Below are 20,928 nucleotides of genomic sequence, written 5' to 3' on the forward strand. Positions count from 1 at the left end.
TAGATGGCTTTAACAGAACTCTTTTATATCTTTGTAAACAGGAAATTTTGAAAAATTCTCTCAGATCTGAAATAGATAATTACACCATAATTTGTAAATACATAGTTGATAAGATACTTTTATTATTTGGTTTTTATTTTCATAAATTAAAAAAGGTATTGGATGCAGCATTACACGGAGACTGAAATATCCTGGAATAGTATCCTGCTAGTAAACTGTCATGTCACACAAGCTCAGAAATATTGAGTGTTAGTGTTCTCTGAAGGTGTGTGGTCTGTTTCAACATCTGGTAGAACAGATTTCTTTTTTTGGGAGAGAGAAGGACAAACATTAGCCAGAGAAGAGCTGTGAAGAATGTAGGAAAATTCTTTATCCCTTGGGATCTCCTACATATCACTAATTAGGTGATGTATTACAAATGTGGTGTGGATAACTGTATTTTATCATCAGTGAAATTAGTGAGTCCTATCTAAGTGACTGCTAGACTATTCTGTCTACTCATAGGTGTATGGGAAGAACAGTGAAACTGGTCAAAATCACCACAACTGTCTGGGCTTGATCATAAGAATAATGAAAGTAGTATCTGTCCAAGAACAAACAAGGACTTTGAGGTGTACTTAGGGCTTTCACAAAATGGAGTGGGTGTGCAAACTTTAAAGCTATCAGGATTGTTCTTAAGAGCAGAGCGCAGCAGAACTGGGTGCAAGAAGAATGGACAATGTCTGTCTTGCCATGTGTCTCTCAGTTTGAAGGCACTGGCAACACAACTTATACTGACAATGACTTTGTGTGGAAAAGCTGTGACTTTGAATGCCATATCAACCTCTCTCTCAAAGAATGGGTAATGAAAGTAATTTAAAAAAAAAAATTAAGTATGCAGTTATAATTTCTGATGAACTTCCACTTTTTAAAATGTGAATTTATTTTTTTAGTGTCTAAAGTTAAAATTCTATGAATACACTTACAGACTAGTATAAATATTTGGTCACTTTTCAATTTTAAGGGCACTGACATAAAAGGGACCAAGCAAAGGGTCTAGAAAAGTAAAACAATGGCAAAACAATGTGACATTGGTATAAACTGACTAATGTTCTCAACATCATTATGGCTAAATAAACATTTCAGTAACATTTTCTGCCATCTTTTTGCTGTGTCACGTACAAGGCAATCTTCTCTGCAAACTCTGATCAACTTCAGAGCTCTGTGCTGAGTCCTTGAGTTTGCCATTGCTGACATGTAAGAGACAAGACTGAAACAGCTTAATGTGCAAGTATAGTCTCCATTCAGATACAGTAAAGATTTTGGAAGGTATCTGATGGATGTCTGTGATCATCCTCTCCATAGTCTTGTACTTGAAATCACTATTTTCTTGTGCTATATTGATTGGTTTTCTTTTTTTTTTTAATCAGCTGCAATATTTTTTGTATTCAGGTAACTTGACACTAGAATCTCATTTATTTTCTGCTAATGTTGTTGGTGATTATTGTGAAGACTGACAGTAGCAGTGCCTTGAGCTCTAATTATCTTGTTGTAGACATTCAAAAATATTTGAAACAACTTTTATGAAAAGGAGTGAATTAATGTTTTCTGCAACATATAACCTTTCTGATTACAGTTGACAAGTAATTTGCTTAGATCATGCAAGAAACTCCAATACTTTTGTGTAGGTCTGCTCACAAATAGAAGCAAATGAATGTGATGCTCAAGAAAGTACAAATAGTTTTCTTAATGACAAACATCATGTGATGATAGAGTTATTTCAGCTCTTTGACTGTCATGACTTGATAGACTATTCATCAAAATTGACACTTGGAATAGAATACTATTTGGAGAGAAAATTTAATCATTCTTGAATGACCACCAATATTGTTCTTAAGATAAATCAGAGGTTGAGTAGGTTCAGAAACTTATCAGAAATCAACATTTTTGGTCTGTACAGGATATGCTGGGAATTTATACATTCTCAGAGTGTACTTCACCTCTGAGAACAAAGTCCAGCTGAGAACTTTAATCTAGTTTAATTTTCAAGTTTGACTTTTCTTCCCAGAAGACATCTCTGTTCAAGCCAGCATAACTTGAAGAAGAATTTTCAAAGCTTATGCCTGACCAAGATTACTTTCCTATATCTAGGCAAATATTTCTAATGAACTGCTTCTGTGTCAAAAGGAGATGATGCCATGCCTTTTAATTTGGTGACCCAGAAAACTCTGTGATGTTGATGTGACCCAAGGGCTTGTGCATTAAAATTAATCTCTGACAGACCCTGCATATTAACGTGATACTTGATACCTTGTCATAATAGTTTCAGACTTCATACTTTTCATGCTGTTCATCTGATCCATCCTGGAGAGCAGAGTTCATGGCTGGGAAGAGCATCCTTAAAGGAAATGTAAGTGTGCAGCATGAGTGTTGCAAACCAGGACAAAATTGCTTTCATTTCTGTAAAAGTGCATACTTCTGGTTGCTGAAATTACATAATGGATATTTGTAAATTTGAATAAATGTCAGCTATAGATGATTGACCTTCTCCTGCTGTTTAAAATGTTTAATTAGCAGGATGCTTGTTGCAAGTTTTCCTTTAACAAGCATTTATGGCATTGTTCTGCAATCCAATTTGTAGTTGATGTCTTTTTCCTACCGCTGCCAACCTAGACATCCTAGTAGAGTTTTGGTTGGAAGGTGCCTTTCTTTCCACTTTTGTACTGTGGACCTACAAGATGCTTAAGGAAACAAATGTGAACAGAGCCTACCCATTTCTAGTAGGAGTAGCACAGAACTGTACTCCTAATTTGGCAGCAGGAACTAAGTTCAGCTCACTGATAAAGCATAGAATTAACTCCCCATAATGAACAGCATCTTGGTTTGATGCCCGCTCACTGAACCGAACAGCTCACAGTGTCAGAGCAACATCAGCCTCTAAGTACACAGGGGAAGGACCGAGTGTGCCTTAGATGCCTGCACACCCACAGCCTAAAGCCAGTACTGTGTGCTCAGCCCATATTCATGCTCAGGATGGCTGTGGCATTAGTCGGGAGTTGCTTATCATTATTAGTTGAGCTGCTCTCAGCAGGTGTGCAAGTATCAGCTTGCTAATTCAAGTGGCAGGAGGATTCATGGTGGTATCTTTACAAGAAGGTGGAAATGGTAGTGGAGAACCCCTTGATACTGACTTTTTGGGATTCCAAATATTGCAGAACTGTGTGCTACCCTTCCTTCTGCATTGATTTTGTCTGCACAGCCAAGCGGTAGACTGGCACGCTGTGTGCATATAGACCAAAGAGGATGAGCTGTTGCAACAAGTTCCCCATGCAGTGCTCAAGCTCCTTTACCCTGGGAAGGCAGGGTGCATCTTGGCCTCCAAGCTTTACTAATGCATTAGTCTTTGGGAACTCATGATCTTGTAGGATTTGTGGTGAGCATTTAAAAAGACAAAGCTAGGTGACATTCTGTCAGGCTATTGTGTGGTACATTCTTCCATATGAAATTGAAGCTTAGCCATTACATAAAGATTGCATTGTAAAAGACAATCCCAATGTTCCTTGTTATTTCTGGTGGGTATTTAAAGATACATAAGAAAACCATTATGTTAACACATAACAGCAGATTGGAGATTTTATTTTGGGATTGTTAGCTTTGTTTAGCAATTCTTTTATACTTGGAAAATATCTTATGAAAGAGTTTAAGGACTTCTGTTTATTTTTACCATTGCAGAGGATGTCTGGAGGAGTGTTTTCAAGAAGAAAATTTACAGTTTTGAAAGTTCAAGTCAAAATACAGCTGAGTCACCATATTTTTACTTGATTGTCACATGTAAGTTCATCTGAGAAATAAAATAATAAAATATATAATATATTATATCTATTATATAATATATAATAAATAATAAAATTATTTAAAACAAACCCCCAAAACAGTGGTGTCTTAACTGTATTTGTTTTTGGAAGGCACTGATCACTCAAAATGGTAGAAACAGTGTTCTGATCCCTATTGTGCTCCAGAATCCCTGTGCACAGGTGTAGAGGGTGAGATAAGTCATCATCATTCCCTCCTCAGAGGTGAATCCAGTGTGCAGCTGGGTGGGTACACGCTGGGAGAGTAGAGTGTGCTGGCCACACTCCATCTCATAATCCACAAGTTTTGTTTCTTAGCGTTCTGTGAACTTGTGAGGGCTGTAACTCAGGTGACTTATTGGTATCTATTGATTATGATCTTTGTGCAGTAATGATCTATATTCACTTACATGGGACTATTACTCATTTCCTTTTTATGCAAGTGAAATACATTTTCATAATTTAATCTTTTATGTCAATTTCCATGATCTATTATTGTTGTGAACTGTAAATCTATGATACACAAAGATGACATTAGTTTTTAAATGAGAAAATCAGCTTATTTTTGGAATGAAGAGCCTAATAACTTTGAGAATGAAGTGAACAAATCAAGCACTGGAAAGCTGAGATGCCAACATCAAACAATATAATGAACTGAGCAATCATTCTAGGAACAGCAAAAGAACAGATAAGAGTGAAGTTTATCTTTGCCCCAGGGAAGCAATGTGAAACAAAATACAGGATTGCCTGTTTTCATTAGTTAAAAAAAAAAAATCTCAAAAAACCAGAGCAAAATAAAAGAAAACACCATATCGGTAGTAGAAAAGAAAATTTGGGTTGCTTTTTAGATTCAATTTCCTGAGATCAGAAAAAAAGTATATTAAAGTTAGCACTTGGTGCTAACAGTGAACAGTCTTTATTTAGTTTTGTTAAAATTATGAGATTGTCACACTGAACTTTTATTAGTAGATTCTATAGCTATCTGCTGTATCTCCACAGTTGTATGTCAGAAGAAACTTTAGGGATGAAAGAATGTAGTACCTGGTGAATTAGTTAGATGGACTGATGTATTTTATGTCCAGATCACTGAGAATCTGCAAAATCATGTAAGTAATGTTTTAATGCAGGAAAACTGTGCAAGGATGAGTTTTCACAAAATTTCTCTGAAACCTAGAATTCAGATTTAAATCACTGGTTTGTATGTTCCTGGGTCCGAACTAAAGAAACAGTTTACACAAACCTCTAAAGGAAAAGCCATATTCATTCCCATAATGGTGCTTCTTCACTGCACTCCTGTCTTGCTGACTGGTGACACATGTGTCTGAGCTCTGCTGTAGCTTCCAAGCTACAGCAGGTATCTCTGTAGTAGACCATGTCTAAACATCATAATTAAATCTGCACTGCACAGCCAAGCAGGCTCCTGAAAGTGCTTCTCTGGCTATGTTTCAACAGCCATAATTCAGGAGAGTGGTTTTCTCTAAGTTATATTTGATCTAATTTACTTTTATTAATTATTATACAATTAGCGCATGAAGAAATGCGAAGTTCCTGCCTCACGCTTCTCCCAGCTGAAAGGCCTGACCAGTTCTTACCCAAATCAATTAAAGGTTACCACTGGTTTTGATTAATTTATTTAAAATTTGAAGACAGTGTTCCTGGGATTATTGGAATGAAGAGATGCTGAGATGGAGATCTGGCGGGCTTCTCAGGCTTCTTAGGGAGTGCGAGGAAGGGAGTGCCAAGAGCGTGGGTGAGACGGGGCTCTTGGGTGCCAGGTTTTGTAAGGCCTGTCATCCTTATCAGTGAGTGTCTTGATACTGATCCCACTGCTAATACTCTTTCTTTCCTTGAGTTTTGAAGCGTGCCCAGACTGATATTAGATAACTTTATCTTCTGTCTTCATACAGGATAACAACAACCTTTATTATGTGACTGCATAGAATTAGTTACAAGAAAAGCACATCTAGCTCAGAATTATTCCCAGAATTCTCCCAATTTTGTGCTTCTCCTTCCTTTTGTCTGTAATTTTCACCTTTGGTGCTGGGGTCTTCTCTCACTTTATATCGTAATTTATACCATTCCAGCAGACTGAAATGGAGCCTAGCTTTCATCTGTGCCTGCAGATGTTGCAGTAAGAGTATGCTTTTTTTGAATCCTACCTTTACCCAGTGAAGGGGTAAAGTGAGAGATGAAGATGGTAACTATATCCAGAACGTTATCCGTGAATGTTTTTATAAATAGAAACAGTGAAATCCATTCAATGAGATTTCAAATCCCACACTCAGTCATTGTTCATAAATTTTTGAATGGATGAAGAGTCATTTAAGTTTATTAAAATATTAATGAACATTGACTAAGCTAACTTGAAAGTATGGGGAATATTTCATAAATGAAGGAGCACTCATTTATATGTGAATACTGTTTTTCCTGTCCAGTAACGGGTCCCTGCTACAACATGTAAGAACTGCAATTTCTCATCATGTCAGGAGATGCAGTACTGTTATTTTAATGAGTAACATGAAAGCACAAATAGCAAATGAGAATAACATTGTGAGGACCAAGATGTAAATTTAATATTACATAAACATTTGTAATATTTTCACATAAATGGTACACTAAGCTATTCTGTTTTAGAAAAAAATTATTAGAAAAAATTTGTGAAATTGTATGTATGTGTTTATATCTATTCTTTGGAAAAAGAAATAAGCAGAATTATGTATTCAATAAATTTTATTTTTAAAAATCTTCTTTACTATTCTTAAATGTGGGAAAGATTGTCAAAAAGCAAAAAACCCCAACCAAACAAAAAAAAAAGGAAAAAAAGAGCATTACCAGGACTATGGGGTTAAATGGATATAATGAAGAAAAAATGTGGGGAGATGTTGTTTAAAAATTCCCAGGCTTATAGAAGGTATTTTGTTCATACTAAAAGTTTGGACTTTTAGTATAACAAACTGTTGCATACAAAGGAAGTGTTACTCAATACTTTTACATGCTTACAGTAGTCTTGAGTCTCTAATTGTTCTTCTCTTGTTGCAGTGAAAGATTCAAGTGATATGGTTGCCTCCAGATTTTAGACTCACTTGTGAATACTGTTAACAAAAATTTTCACTGACTTTGATGCTCCTCTCTTCATATGAACTTTTGCCAGCTTCATATGGTAAACAATAGTTTACTTCAACAAAATTTTCTAATAAAAACTTATACTTTCTTGCCCCTGAGCTCAGTGTTGAATTAGATCTTAAAAGGGTAGAAAAACAGGGAGCAGTATGGAAGCTTCTTTTCTGAAAGGTGTATAAGGTCTTAAACATTTAGAAGACTAAGCTTTTCTTCATTTGGGGAAACTTAGTTTATCCTTTTATTTATCCTTCTTTACTGGTCACCAATGGGGCTCAGAAGAGTAAAAGTTGAAAATTTTAGATTTCTGAGTCTTTCTAGCTAATTAAAAGTACTTAATATTATTCAGGTAGTAGTTTATTCACTAGTAAAGCCTCAAGCAAAGCAAACACCATCTCCTGCCTCCCCTCAAACCAAGCAGCCAGGCAAAGCAAAGCTAAGCTTTATACTTTTCTGCATTTGGAAGAAAACCTAAAGCCTTGTGACCTCATCTTCACTTCAAATTCCCTTCTTGCTGACATGGATGGGAGACAACACTTGTGAATACTTCTGAAAATTAGACTGTGTTAGCACCAAAATTGGATTAAAAGATGCTTTCAATGTGTTAAGTATTCTCTAAGAAATTGTCAAGCTTTTCCCTTTTCCTTTTTTTCTTTTCCTTTTCCTTTCTTGAGTGTTTTCTGTCTTGCATAGCTCTTATGCAGGGGAGGAGAGGAATGTCTTTCCCCTCAGAACTAGCAGTGTCACTGCAAAAGCACACACTGGAAATTCAGGGCTCACATAATTCCTGCCCACTTACCCACTGAACTAGGAGCAAGGGTGAATAATCCTCAGTCTCTTCTATTTATAGCCATCTATTTTTGTATCAATAATTAAACTCTGACTAAAACTAGAAATCAGGACAGGGAATTCCTACGTCCCAGACCGTAGAAGACCTCCCTTTCTCACTGTCTTTAGCTGAAACATTTTCCTTTTCCTATTACAGCCTGTGAGATAGGCACCATGGTCCAGGGGATGTCACAATCAATAGGCACACCAGACTCATATTCCCAGCCCAGTGAAGCTTATTAGTTATACAAGGTGGAACAGGTCACCCCACCCACAATGACCACAACTTGACTGTCAATATGTGCCCATGGGCCTTGATGACTAATTGAATAGTTTGTAGCTTGTGTTGCACAAATTTCCATGTTCAGGTGGAGTCTTTTATTTTTGTCATAATGGCTGTGCAGGGTAATTTGTCTCTAACCCTGCTGTGGATGCAGCTGGAAAAAAAAACCTCAACAAAATGGAATTCATATTTTTCCAGAGTTTAATTTTCATCACGTTCATATCTTTCTGGAATGATTTCTTGAAAATGTTTCTGAAAGCAAGTGCTGGATGCTCACTGGTGTGAGTCCTGCATGAATTGATGTCACCCTGGAGGGTAGGCTGGGTTTTGTAGTCATCTCCCAGGGAAAAGGAGAGGGAGTCACATCTCTGTCAGTTTTGTGGCTAATCTAGTAATAATAAATGCATTTTTGACTAAGGAACACTCAGTGAAGATTTGACATTAACTATAAGTGCTTTGTGTTCACCTTGTGCTGCCCCACAGATTTTGGAAGCCTCCATCTGCTATTTCCTACATTAGGGATGGATTGTTTCCTCTTTGGGACAGTGGTTACCTTTCCATGATAGGTTTGCTTTGCATTACACCAAAGAACTAAGAAAGATCCAATGGTGGCCTTTACATGCATCTGCAAAATAAATAATTCAGCCCCAACAGCAGAAAGTACCATCTGCTGGGACTATTTGCTGGTGATATGAGAAATCTCATTACAGCAATGCCATGGGAGCTGTTCTGTTCTTCCCTTGCAACTTTCTCTCTCTCTCCTCTCTCAGCAAAACTTGTCTCAGGTTTGCAAAGGGATTCTGTGATTTGCTGATATTTGTACAATGGGCCAGGGACAAAACATGAGAAATAAAAAGTAGGTTTCTCTGTTCCCAGGGTATTGCCTTTACAGTACATCTCCTCATCACTTCTCTTTTTCTCCCTCCATTAGTTACTCTTTCCCTCATGCAGTTTAGCTCAGCTGACCTTTTTTGTCTCCTTTTCTTGGGGATATGGTATCTATTAAAACTGAAACAGAAGCACAGAAATATCTGAACTCCTTCTGTTTTGCCATCATGTCTCTGATCATGGGATTTTAAAAAGTGAATAGACTGTTCTTTTTCTGTACAAAGGTATATTTTCTCCTTTCAAGGATGACTTGCATTGTAGGCTTAGGATGGCTTACTCTGTGGAGTGGTTTCTGATTCTCAATTTTATAATTTCTCTGCTTCCTTCAGGTTTTGCTTTAGCTTTTTCTTTAAGCCCTAACATTTTTTGTTCTTTCTCCAGATTTCACTGTCATGTAAAAATAATGAGAATATTCATCCCTCTGTACCTTTGTTGCTGTTGTGGCATTCAGGTACATTTGATGAGGAAACTAACACAGTCTTTAGTTGTTTAACGTATCTGTAGCTGACCGATATGGCCAAAAAAGACAAGCCTATGCTTTACTGATATGCTTGTCAGTAGACATGTTCATGTCTAAAACCCAACTTCCCTCTAAAACTGACTTTTAATCAGCTCAGAGGCCAAATTTTCTTCCAATTTGTTATGGGTTTTGTTTCTCCCAAAAGTCTCTTTCAGAACAGGCACAGGATTTCACACTGCTTGGAGGCTAACAGGCAGAAATTTCCCTGTGCAATGGTATCGTGGGAAATTTCACCTAAATTTTAACTTTAGAATTTGAGTTAAAAATATTTTTAAGTTCTCTTAGCCTGTTCACTCTTTTTCAGCTAAACATGACTTTGCTGTCTGACTCAGACCTGACTTCAAGATGATTTATTTGTAGGAAATGGTTATGATGTGTCAAATACATTATTGAATATCTGACCTGAAATCTTCTGTCTTGTTGGTCTTTGCCATGCAATGTTTGTATCAGTCAGGATGATAAGCAAGGGTAAAAAGTGATGTAGAACAGAGTTATATTAATTGAAAATCTATTTCTGCTAGGATTTGTAAAATATTATGGTTGTTATTTTTTACTAAATGCAAAGTCAGATACTGTGGAGACAATACAGTCAAGATGTCTAATACCATATTCTGGGATAAGGTTCTTGGCAACAATGTACAGCTTCCATTTAAGTGTCAGGAACTGCCAAATAGTGAAAAGTAGACTTAGAGAAGAATTAGGGAGGTGGGAAAGTGTGTTTTAGAGGGTTTTTTTATGCAAGAGATCACATTATCTTTATAATCAAAACTGGGAAGCAGTGCTCATTTGTTATGTGAAGACAGGTTTATTTTTGTTCTATCACTTTGAATGATAGATGTAAATTGGATGTAGTCTGATATCTTGATTTTTCTTTTTACATGAAAAGGAAAATTAAAATTTTAATATAATTTGCATGATGATTAATAAAGTGACATGGGAAGCAGAGACCAAAGAACTGTCATATGAAAGGAAATTTTATTTAGTTAGGTTATGATCTAACTTTGCATCTAATCAATAGTGACATAATCCCTGAGGAGAGGCAGAAAGCTAAAGGATAAAAGAAATTTCTTACACACAAAGATCTCTTTTCACCAGGAGACAATTGATAAATGCCCAGTTGTGTGTCCATGTGGTCAAAACCTACCAGTCATGATTTGGTCAGGCATGTGTTCAAAATCAAACCAGGTTTATTTTTGTATTGTAAACATTTAGACATACATGGATAAATGTGAGCAAGGCTGCTGGTGCCAGAACTGCACCATGCTGGGGGAGACTGGAGGTCACAGCTGCATTTTCTGGGCCTGTTCTGCCTGCAGATGACATTTGGGTGAAAGCATGTTCATGTGAGCAGTGAGGAGGTGCCCACACAGAGCTTAACAGGCACTTAAACTGTGATAAATATTCTTCTGACTTCACAATCCACTCACTATGTTGAGTGGGTGAGGAAGGCAGAAGGGAAAATGATGAATGTCATTTTTGTCCCCTTGGACATCCAAGCTTCCTGTAGCAAGATGTATTCTCTCTCCTTCGCCCTGGTCTCTCCTACGTTTTTCCCTTCACCTTCATGAGAATGATTTTTACAAGCATTTGCCTAAAAGTGCAGGAGAGGGCAGTTGCCTGAGGTGGGATAACCTCAGCTGTGTGCAGGGGCCAGAGCCAGCCTTGTGCCTGCCCTGGCTGTGTTCTGCACCTCCTCTGCCACAGTTTCTGTTCTGTGCAGCCAAATGCCTGCCCTTTGCTTTTTACTCTGTAAACAATTTTGACATTGGTCTTGTCTTCTATTGAGTTTATACCTGAATTTTCTGTATGAGCTTCTGGATATTGGGCAATATATCCTGTACTTAGCATTAGCCTCTGGCTCCCCCCACAAGGAGCTGATTTTCATGGTGATTGAGATTTTCTTAATTGTCACTGTATATGTTAGCAGACAAATGAAATCTGTAATCTGTGGTAATCAAAATCTAAATGAGGACAGAGGAAGGCAGGATGTACTGCAAAGACTGATGAAGAATATGTCTTGAAATTTAGTATGTGCTGTTTGTTTGCCTCTTTGGGGCATTGTGGAAAAACTATTCTTCAGGCGAGATGGGCAATGAAATGCCTAGTAAATCAGTATGATATGTAGGGTGCAATGAACAAGAGGAACTGACAAAGCAGGAGAAAAACTTGTTGAGGCTTATTTCATTGGCAGGGTTTATTAGTGAAGGGGAGGTGGAGGATGAAATATGATGGACTCTGATATTCATCCTGTAATTTAGTGTATGCATTGCACTACTCTGTTTTCCTTTTCCCTGCATTATGCATAATTCAAATATTCTATTCCTTGCTGATAGGAATTCAGATTTATAACAGTTTTAATTTCTGATCTACTCCTGGTACGTGCTATGTTTATATATTATGTCCATGTATTATGCCTATTATAAAGAGCCCTTTCTCTCAAAGCCTGCATATCTGTTGTTCATAATGTGTATGCCAAACACCTTTTGTGTCAAAATAGGGTTTCCAGCTCCTGACTAAACATATCTGGTGCATTCTCACACTTAATGCATGGAAGTTCAGCATTCAGGCTGATTGCAGTTTGTGACCTTGAAAGCTTTAAATGACCAAGTAAGTATTTACTGCAAGATCATCCACTAGTGGGTGGAAATTGGCTGAATAACCTTTTCCAGCATTTGTTAGTTTACTAGCTCTATTTAACGTTGGGAGCACGAGTAAAACAATATTCTATTATTGATATGCAGATTACCCAACATTAGTGTACACTTTTATTTCCTCTTCTTCCTGCAGTTTTTAGGGTCTAATTTCCCTTATTTCTTAGGACAGTAGGGAGTATCTCCTATGGCTTAATTGAAGGAGCCATTTTGATGGCATCCATGCTCTCAAAGCTGAGAGGTAAGCTGGAGTGTGGCACAGGAACTAGGGAAGTTATTGAAAGGCCTTTGGATGGGTGCATGTTATTTTAGCACATGTGTTGCAGCCCTCCCTGAAAGACTAATTCAGCTATGGATAGAAAAATAGTAATTTTTCATGATCTCATGGGATAATGATTAGAATTTGTTCGGTACTTGGTTTAGAAGGAGAAAATAGACTTTTTAACATAACTATTGTAAATGAAATGAAGTATGTTTGAAGTTCAAAAACTCAAATATATTATTACTCTGACAGACCCAGGAATCCTAATGGAATTCAGTACAACTATATGCAATTTCAGGAATTTAAAATATTGAATGTGAAACTACAAAGACATAAAGGAATAATTTGTATAAGCTGTCAGTCAGAGAAGAAATACATGTTGTACAATTTTTTGCATTTGTCATAACTGAAGGAAAAGAGATGTCAAGGCATGGTTTTGGAAAAGTGGTTTATTTTAAAGGGCGAGATAAATGAGTTACGAGTCATGTGGCTGGTAATGAAAAATAGAATCTTTCACTGCAAAGTCCTTCATTTAAATCCCAGTCCAGGTTACTGTTATCACCTGAAGACTGCTGGGATTCCTTTTATCCTGATGATAAAAAACCAGTCTGAGCTACTTAAAACAGGAAGATAAAGTAGAGAGGTGTAAAGACTTTGTTGCTCTCTGATGTCCTGCAGTAAGCTGAAACTCTTTCTGAAACTCTTTGAGTATCAGAGTGCTACATTTCTGATACACATTCTGTTTGTCCAGACATTTTTTATGTCTGGATTTCAACATCATAATCTCTATTACAGTCACTGTGAGACCAGAGGTCATCAATAAATGTCAATAATTAGTACCTTGAGAGAGACTATATACCCAGTACTTATGGCAAGCCATTCAGAGCCAAACACTTTGTTATACAGACTTTGCTGTTTTCTTTCTCAGACATGTTATAAAGAAGATTATTATGAGTAGAAATCATGTTTATTTTCTTCCATGTAAGGTTTGACTTAATGGGTTTGAAGTTTTTCAAAAGTCTAGCTGAATGAAGGAAAGGCAAACCTCTGTTCAATTTATCTACAATTAAAACTTTCTATTTCCTAAGAATGTTTCTGTCCTCCTCTTCTCCTATGATCTGCTGCTTTGGGCAACTTCCTGTGTTCTGATTTCTTTACATTTTAGCCTGGAAGCATTAACAAATTCAAAAAGCATAAAATACCTGAAGGCTGTAAGGCACTGCAAACTCTAAAATGCTCTGTTCCATAGGTATGACATTACACTGAGTTTATCTATAGTCAGAATAGCTGTTTTGTTATAGTTCAGTGAAGTCCCTCACATAAGTAAAACTAAACGTTGGAATATACTCTGTCTCAGACTTGTGTTCTCACCTGCTCTTGGATAATTCATGTTGGAGTCCAAAAAACAGAGTAAGAGATTTACTGTATTCCATAATGAGTGACTGAAAATGGTTGAACTGGAAGTACACCTTGGAAAAGCTCTAAATCCCTCTACTCATTTGGCTCTTGCTGTTTCTGTATCTTGCTGAGCTGTTTGTACGAGGTGAAATATTTTTATTTAACTGAAGAGGAGAGTAAATCAACCTAAGGTTATAAGACTTCCATTTGGGCCCGAAGGAAATTCATTAAATGTCCACAGCGTGTGGTCCTCTCATGCTAGGAGTGCCACCTGTCATCAGCTTAGCCTGAAAGCTTTGACTAGCAGAAATGTATGGGAGGGCATGTATATAAGCTGCAGAATAAAAAGAGTATTGCTGTCCCAAGGGAAGTGGAGGATATTTGAATAAAAAATGTCTTTTAAATTTTCCCCCAGTAAGTGTCCAGTTAAAGCATTTTTAGAATTTTGTAGCTTTTTATTTTCCTTATCTGCAATCTCTTCCTGTGCTGGCTCTTTGGGCTAAGTTGCGTGGAGTTCAGATAACAGAAAAAAGTAATAGCTTAAAATATGTAAGGGCTTAATACTGAAAAATGAAGAAGAATTAAACAGGATTGTAGTAAGCCCCACCAACCTGGAGAAGTCCCCTATTAATAAAACGGAAGACCACAGGGTTCAATGAACGAATCAGAATATGTGTCCTGTGCCACTACTAATAACACTCTGCTTGAAGGGTGAGATTTTGTAATAGAAAGTATTGTTAATAAAGAAGGCTCTTTGCAGCCATTGGGATTTTTATTCCTTAATAACCATGGTGCCAGTTGGCCTGAGATTTCCTAGGTGATATTCTGCATTTCTAATGAAGCAGTATGTTGAAGCTACTGTAGGGATGTGCGCATTCAGGTTTTTGTTGCTGTTGTTTTTTCAATTACCCTTTCTAATGTAAAAGGTGAAAGGGTAAATATTTGACTTGACTGAATCTCCTGTGAGCCCACAGTGGAAGTTCTAGCATGTTTCTTTCTGGAAATTGATTTAGTGAAGCTGTTAACTCAGCTGTAGCTGCCAGACTGCACGCATGGAGATGTAACACGTGGTGGGGGAATGCTGGGACTGTCTCAGCACAGGGGTTTGCGGGAATGAGGTCCTTTCCACTCATTTCGCAGGAGGCTCAACTGCTAGGCCAGACTCTCAACTGGTGTAAATCTATATTGTTCCAGTCATAGTGTGAAGGTAGAAGGACAGATGCCAGCAGAGATTCTTACAGCCTTACCATCCATGGGAATGTCAGCCAAGGGCTGAAGGACCTGCAGCTGGCACATCCAGGCCATTACTGCTGAGAGCTGATGGACTGAAGTCATTCTCAGAGCTGTCTCAGCACCTCAGCCGTGGCATTTCTCCTCTGGGCTGCCAGGGGTGTGCCTCCTTTCAGCCCCACAAAATAACTGTCTTTGTCACTCTTCAGGATGCAAACTGATGTGTTCTGCTCCCTTTGCATAGGTTCTGACTGGGGATATTGGAAACTTCCACAGAAACTCTGTTGCAGTCGTGGGTTACTGGCCTGCCGAAATGGAAGTTGGACTGTATGAGTTGTATGATCTGTATCACAGACTTTCCTACCAACAGCAGTAGAATTTGATTTGAAATGAAATGAAGATTAAAATATTTTATATTTTGTAAAAAATTCTATTTAGTCCAATGTGATGGGTGACTGTATTTATCATTCTGACCATTTATACTGTTAGAGAGCCTCCTATCTTCTTCATCACTACCTGAGGAGATAGGAACTGGTCATATATGAGAACTGAAAAAACGGCAGACATGGTCTATCCTTTTGTTGCTTAAAAAGGCTATTCTCAGAATTTCTAGTTCCCTGGAAAATAGTTTGGAAGGAAAAAAAGTTCAAGTTGGATTAAAAAGAAATTCTGAACAAACGTAAGTGTTTTGTGAAAAAGCAATTCTGCATTTTTAGCCAGCATTTTTCTGAGTAGGGTACTATGTATTCATTATATAATCACTTGAATCTCATATCTTTTTGTACACTGAAGGTAAAAGTCAAAACCTTGGTTGAGTTAATTGGCTTCAGCAACGTTACTGAAGGTGCAAATCAAAGCATATTGTGTACACTTGAGAACTTCTATTTAAATCATTCATTCACTCTCCTGAATAGTGCAGTTCAAGCAGAAAAAGAGGAGAAAGGTGCTGTTTTCTACTGCATTGTGTTGTTGGGTTTTTTGGTTGTTTTTGTTTTTTTTTTTTCCTTGAGTGTGAGTATGAACTGGCTGTTAATTTCTGACACAGAAATGTCTGAATATTTAAACAGAAGAAAAGGTTGTTTAGCTGCTTCTCTGATTATGCTTTTTTTGCTGTATTTTTCTGTTCTACTTAATTGCACATTTTCTTGCAAAGAAATTTGCTTTTGAGCTACTTTCATACAGCATACAAGAATGAGCATAACAGTTTATTAACTTTGCAACATTTCTTGGCCTGGTTTCACACATGAAGAGGAGGCATTTTTTGATAATGTAATTTAACAGCCATTGGCTTTAGACTTACCTGAGTATGAAGTACAATATGCTTTCATATTTCAACAGCATATAGTCAATAGCCCCCTATGTGATAATTACTTTGGAAGAGATTGTTCTGTGTTTATCAGTTTGAGTATGCTAGTGAAAAGAAGCCCTGTTCGGAGGAATATCTTATCCTATTGAAATGACTAAGATATTATTTCAGAAAAGGATCTTAACACAAAATCATGGTGGAGTGAGTCATTAGGCCAGAATCACAGTGTTTTTACACCAACAGCTTGTTAGAAAGACTTGTTTGCCAGCACACCATGACTTGGTGTTATTTCTCCTGAAAAATATCAAAGGAGAATTTACCTTTCAATGAAATACTCTGCTTCCTTCAATATTTGGGACAACGTGATTATTATCTTATTCAGATCTGTACTTAACAGACCTGGTTTTGGCTAAAGATAAAGGTATGTATATGTAAAGGTGGACTGCAAGACTTTGTTCATCCAACTAAATAAAATACTTACATAGGTGTGTTCTTTGTCATAAAAATTGCATTCTCCTTCTCACTAAGTCTTTCCTCCTCGCTGTAGCTGTATTTCATACAATGGTTGCAGGAAGAATTTGTCACCAATTCTTCTTTTCACCAAGGAATCACAGTTTACACAAGGCAAAGAAATATTTAAAACCTAACACATTGCCTTCTATTTGTTTTATTAATGCAATAAAAATTTTCCCTTTGCTCATGTACATAGCATGTACTAGTGCCTTGTTATTTCTGTGTGTTAGACAAATGCCCAGAAACCACCTGAGTAACTGCAGTATTTTCACTATTGATCGTATAGTGATTTTCTGTCCCTTTTGTTTGGTTTATATCTCTATGAGAAGTTTAGCAGTAAACCACATCTGTTTAACTCCATTTGTGGCCAGGGCAGTTGTAAAAAAGTTTCAGTAATTGTATCTGTATCTGTCTATGCACTCGAATTTGATTGTTTTAATTAAAACTTTATTTTTCTGTCCATTAAAAATTGACAATATAAAGTCATATTTTATTTTTCTCTTCATTGGTGTCATTTTTGTGTCATTCACTGATTTCAGATTTCAGGCAGGAAAAAGGCTAAACAGAAATATAAGGATACTAATATTGAAGAGTTGGCAACATAGTGTTTGTAAGGTGTGCCAAAGTACAGAGATGTAGTTATCCTGCTGTTCTCGGGTTTCTGGTAACAACTCCTTGTATGATTTTTGACCAGCCAAAATCACCTTGTCAAAGTGCACAAAAGTGCATTTCATACAGAATCTTAATCTGAGACAACTGCTGACATTTTAGTGACTGTTTTTTCCTTTGATGTGCTTTTGTCTTGTCCAAATGTTCCTTAAAATTTGATGCAGATTCAAATTTACTCTGTGAATTGCTTTTCCTCCATCCAGTTCTTAGTGAACTGGGTTTCTTGGGAGAATTACATCAATCATCAATTGACAGCTTGAAGGCAACGTAGAAGAAAGGCAAGTGTTGATGCAAGAGCTTTATCACTTTTTTCATCTTGTTATTATGACTTATTTCAACTTGTTTAGAGGGAATCTGGACATATTAATAGCGACATTTCCTTTTTAGTGTTTAAAAAGATTTCTTGAAAAAGGCTTGAAAATACTGAAGAAAATGTTGGGAAATATCTTAGTGTGCATATTTGAACCTGTATCTTTGCAATTTCCCACTTTCTTAATTGCATTCTGAAAAAAAATGCTTTGATACAATAGGTCAAATATTCCCTTCTTTACATGACTTAATTGCAAGAGAGAAAAAGAGTTCTCTTATTATCTTACTTTCAGGTTTGTGTGTGGTTTTTCTGCTCTTCTTGTTAATACTTTTTTATTTCACTGAATGCCTAGCAAGTCTTTTAGTCCAATCATGTAGAAGAGTTCTTTACTCTGTAAGTGGTAGCTCTTACTTCTCCCTTAGTAAGAAAGTATAATTGCAGAGAGGGATGATGAGAGAAGAGGGTGCTACAAAATATCAAAAGAAGTTTGAAAAGGCTTTGAAGCAGAATGAAGGTGTCTCGTGGTTGTAGGCTAAATCTGCATCTAAGAAATTCTACGAGAACTCTTCCTAGTGGTTGTGTGATAAGTAGACAGAATGAGAAATTACAGTCTGCCTGTAATAATAAATCTGTTTGTGGTGGTTGATACTTTCTGGCTATTGTAATTTATTGTTGGTCAGTGCTTTGCTGCTGAAGGATGCCTACTCTGTTTTTGTGGAATTTTTCATGGAAAAGATTGTAACAAGGATGGTAGACAAATATATTATAGCAGTGAGAGAAATGCAGATGAAAACTTTGCTCCCAAGTGTTTTCCTAATAATTTAACATGAATCAGGAATTAAAGAACTAAGAATTTCTCTGGAGCTGGAATGTAATTATCAGTATGTAGGGAGAAGTTATGAAATGGGGGTGGAATATTGCAGGCAGTTGATGAAGAGAAGGGTAAGCAGCAGAGAAGTCACAAGGAAAGCTGGTGTAATGAAGACAAATGTTTCTTAGAGACAGGTATGGGAACAGCAAGCATGATGTGGATGATATAAAAAGGTAAGGTCTATTCAGAAAGTCGAATTTGAAAAGTTGGTTATGAATATGAACAAGAGATTCAGAAAAAAACCCCTAAATTACATCTAAATCATAGGATCATATATTTGAGATTGGAGGGGATGTCTGCAGATCATTTCATCTACCCCCTCTCCTCCATCCTGTGCTTGAAGCAGGATCAAGTAGAGCAGATTTCTTGGGACACTGTCCAGCCAGTTTTTTAATAGCTTTGAAGGTGGGAAAACCACAACTCCTCCAGGCATCTTATTCCAGTGTTTAACCACCCTCATACTACCAAAGTTTTCAGGGTTCAGGTAAAATTTCTTATTTAACCACCCTCATACTACCAAAATTTTCAGGGTTCAGGTAAAATTTCTTATTTTTTATTTTGTTCCCATTGCATATTGTCCTCCCACTAGACACCACTGAGAAGAGTTTGGCTCCATCTTCTTTGGTCTCTTCATTTACTTGCTGTCAGAGAAGGAAAATGAGAAGGGAACTTAGAGAGGCAGCTCTTGAACTGTACAGTTAATTAAACTGTGCTGAAGCCATTGGCAAAATATTGCCTTCTGAATTCAGAGTAACTGGTTTTTGTATAGTCTTGGTAGGGTCACATTAAACACACCAGACCCCTCTATTAATGACTCCTCAAAATGCAAACATTTTAGAGAGCTCTGGAATTTAGCTAGCATCCAAAGTTTAAAAAAAAAATAAGCTGAATGTCCTTTGGAATATTCTTTGTTGTTTGTTTTCAAAACTGCTAATTCATATTTTGACTTTATTGTGTAAAAAATGCACTAGATAAATTATGCATTGGCTAAAATCAATTTATGATATAATTCTTTTAGAATAGCTTGACTACAGTAAAGTGATAAGAGGTGCATTTGACTGATAATATTTACATACTCTCACAAGGGCCTCATGTTTTTCAAGCTGTGTAATTGGAAACCAAACAATTACTACAATAGGTCAACAACTGTCTATTCTATGAAGTGCACATCACCTCATTAGGGAAATTATGGGAGATTTTCCATGCTGCTGTGCAGAGCTTTGTGAGATTAAGCAAGGTCACATCATATAAAAATATGGAAGAGCTTGTGCAGCTTTTCTTATCTCTACAGTATTTTCATCAGAATTTTAGCACTTGAAATTTAAATGTGGTTTGGTTTTCTTTCTTGCTAGTTCAATTTTCAAATTGAGAGGCTCTCTTGCAAATTTGGTTCCTACAGAAGCAAAATATATAGCTGACATAGTAAAAGAAGAATTTTACAAGAAAATTATTTTCAGTCTCCTCTAACTGCAAATTTGCAGTCCTTCATAGATTTGTAATCTTATCCCACTCTAGCCTAAATGAAAAGAATAAATAGGAGAGACTTCTCCTGGGCCTAAAAGATTTTTCTTCTTTCAGTCTGGTTTACTCAAAAGTTGAATAAGTGAATTCATGAGAGAATTCAGTATGTATTAGGAGACTGCCACCAGGGTTGAATATATCCATGTATTTTCATTCTGAAGGAATTTCGTCATGGTGCAGAAGTCTTTCACACTTTTTAAACAGTCTTTAAAAACCAAGAAGGAAGTAATGATGGACTCCAGTAGTGTGAATAAGGAAATGGCAAGAAAAAAGGGATATGGTAGAATGGCTCATAATATTTATCATATTTCTACAAAAAAACCAAAAAAAGCCAAACATCTAAGAAGCAAAGGAAAGATAATGACCTAAATTACTCCTGTGTGCCATTATTAAGTTGTCATTTCCCACCTCTTGTTTCTGAATGGAGAATGCAAAACAGGAGATGGAAATCAAGGTTTGAAACTTTCTTCAAAAAGATAAAAAAAAATTCATTTATTTTATTGTATTGACTTCCCGGCAGAGTCTGTGCTTTATTCTGAAGAAACATGATTGCTTCATTTTTAAAGAGGAGGTTGAACTGTTCCTGGGAAGCTCTTAAGTTGAAATGGGGTATGATACTTGAAGATCTCAAATAGTATTTTTTTGGTCATGCATGATGTAAACAGCTTTTTTTTTTTTTTTTTTGCTTGTAACACAAACAGCTGTAGCTTAGAGATCAAAGGATGGTTAAT

General features: G+C 36.7%; 1 protein-coding gene and 1 long non-coding RNA gene across 5 annotated transcripts in view; both read left to right on the top strand.

Moving 5' to 3' along the window:
- Window positions 1-3,902, top strand: part of LOC135289495 (uncharacterized) — a 30,136-nt gene extending 26,234 nt beyond the window's left edge. The window contains exons 4-5 of the long non-coding RNA XR_010352265.1: window positions 2,303-2,389; window positions 3,712-3,902. This is a non-coding gene — a long non-coding RNA (uncharacterized LOC135289495). The remainder of the gene's footprint in view (window positions 1-2,302; window positions 2,390-3,711) is intronic.
- Window positions 1-20,928, top strand: part of NKAIN3 (sodium/potassium transporting ATPase interacting 3) — a 333,546-nt gene that overhangs the window by 86,780 nt on the left and 225,838 nt on the right. The window lies entirely within an intron of this gene.

The sequence above is a fragment of the Passer domesticus genome, chromosome 1, assembly GCF_036417665.1.
Source record: "Passer domesticus isolate bPasDom1 chromosome 1, bPasDom1.hap1, whole genome shotgun sequence".
Lineage (NCBI taxonomy): Eukaryota > Metazoa > Chordata > Aves > Passeriformes > Passeridae > Passer > Passer domesticus.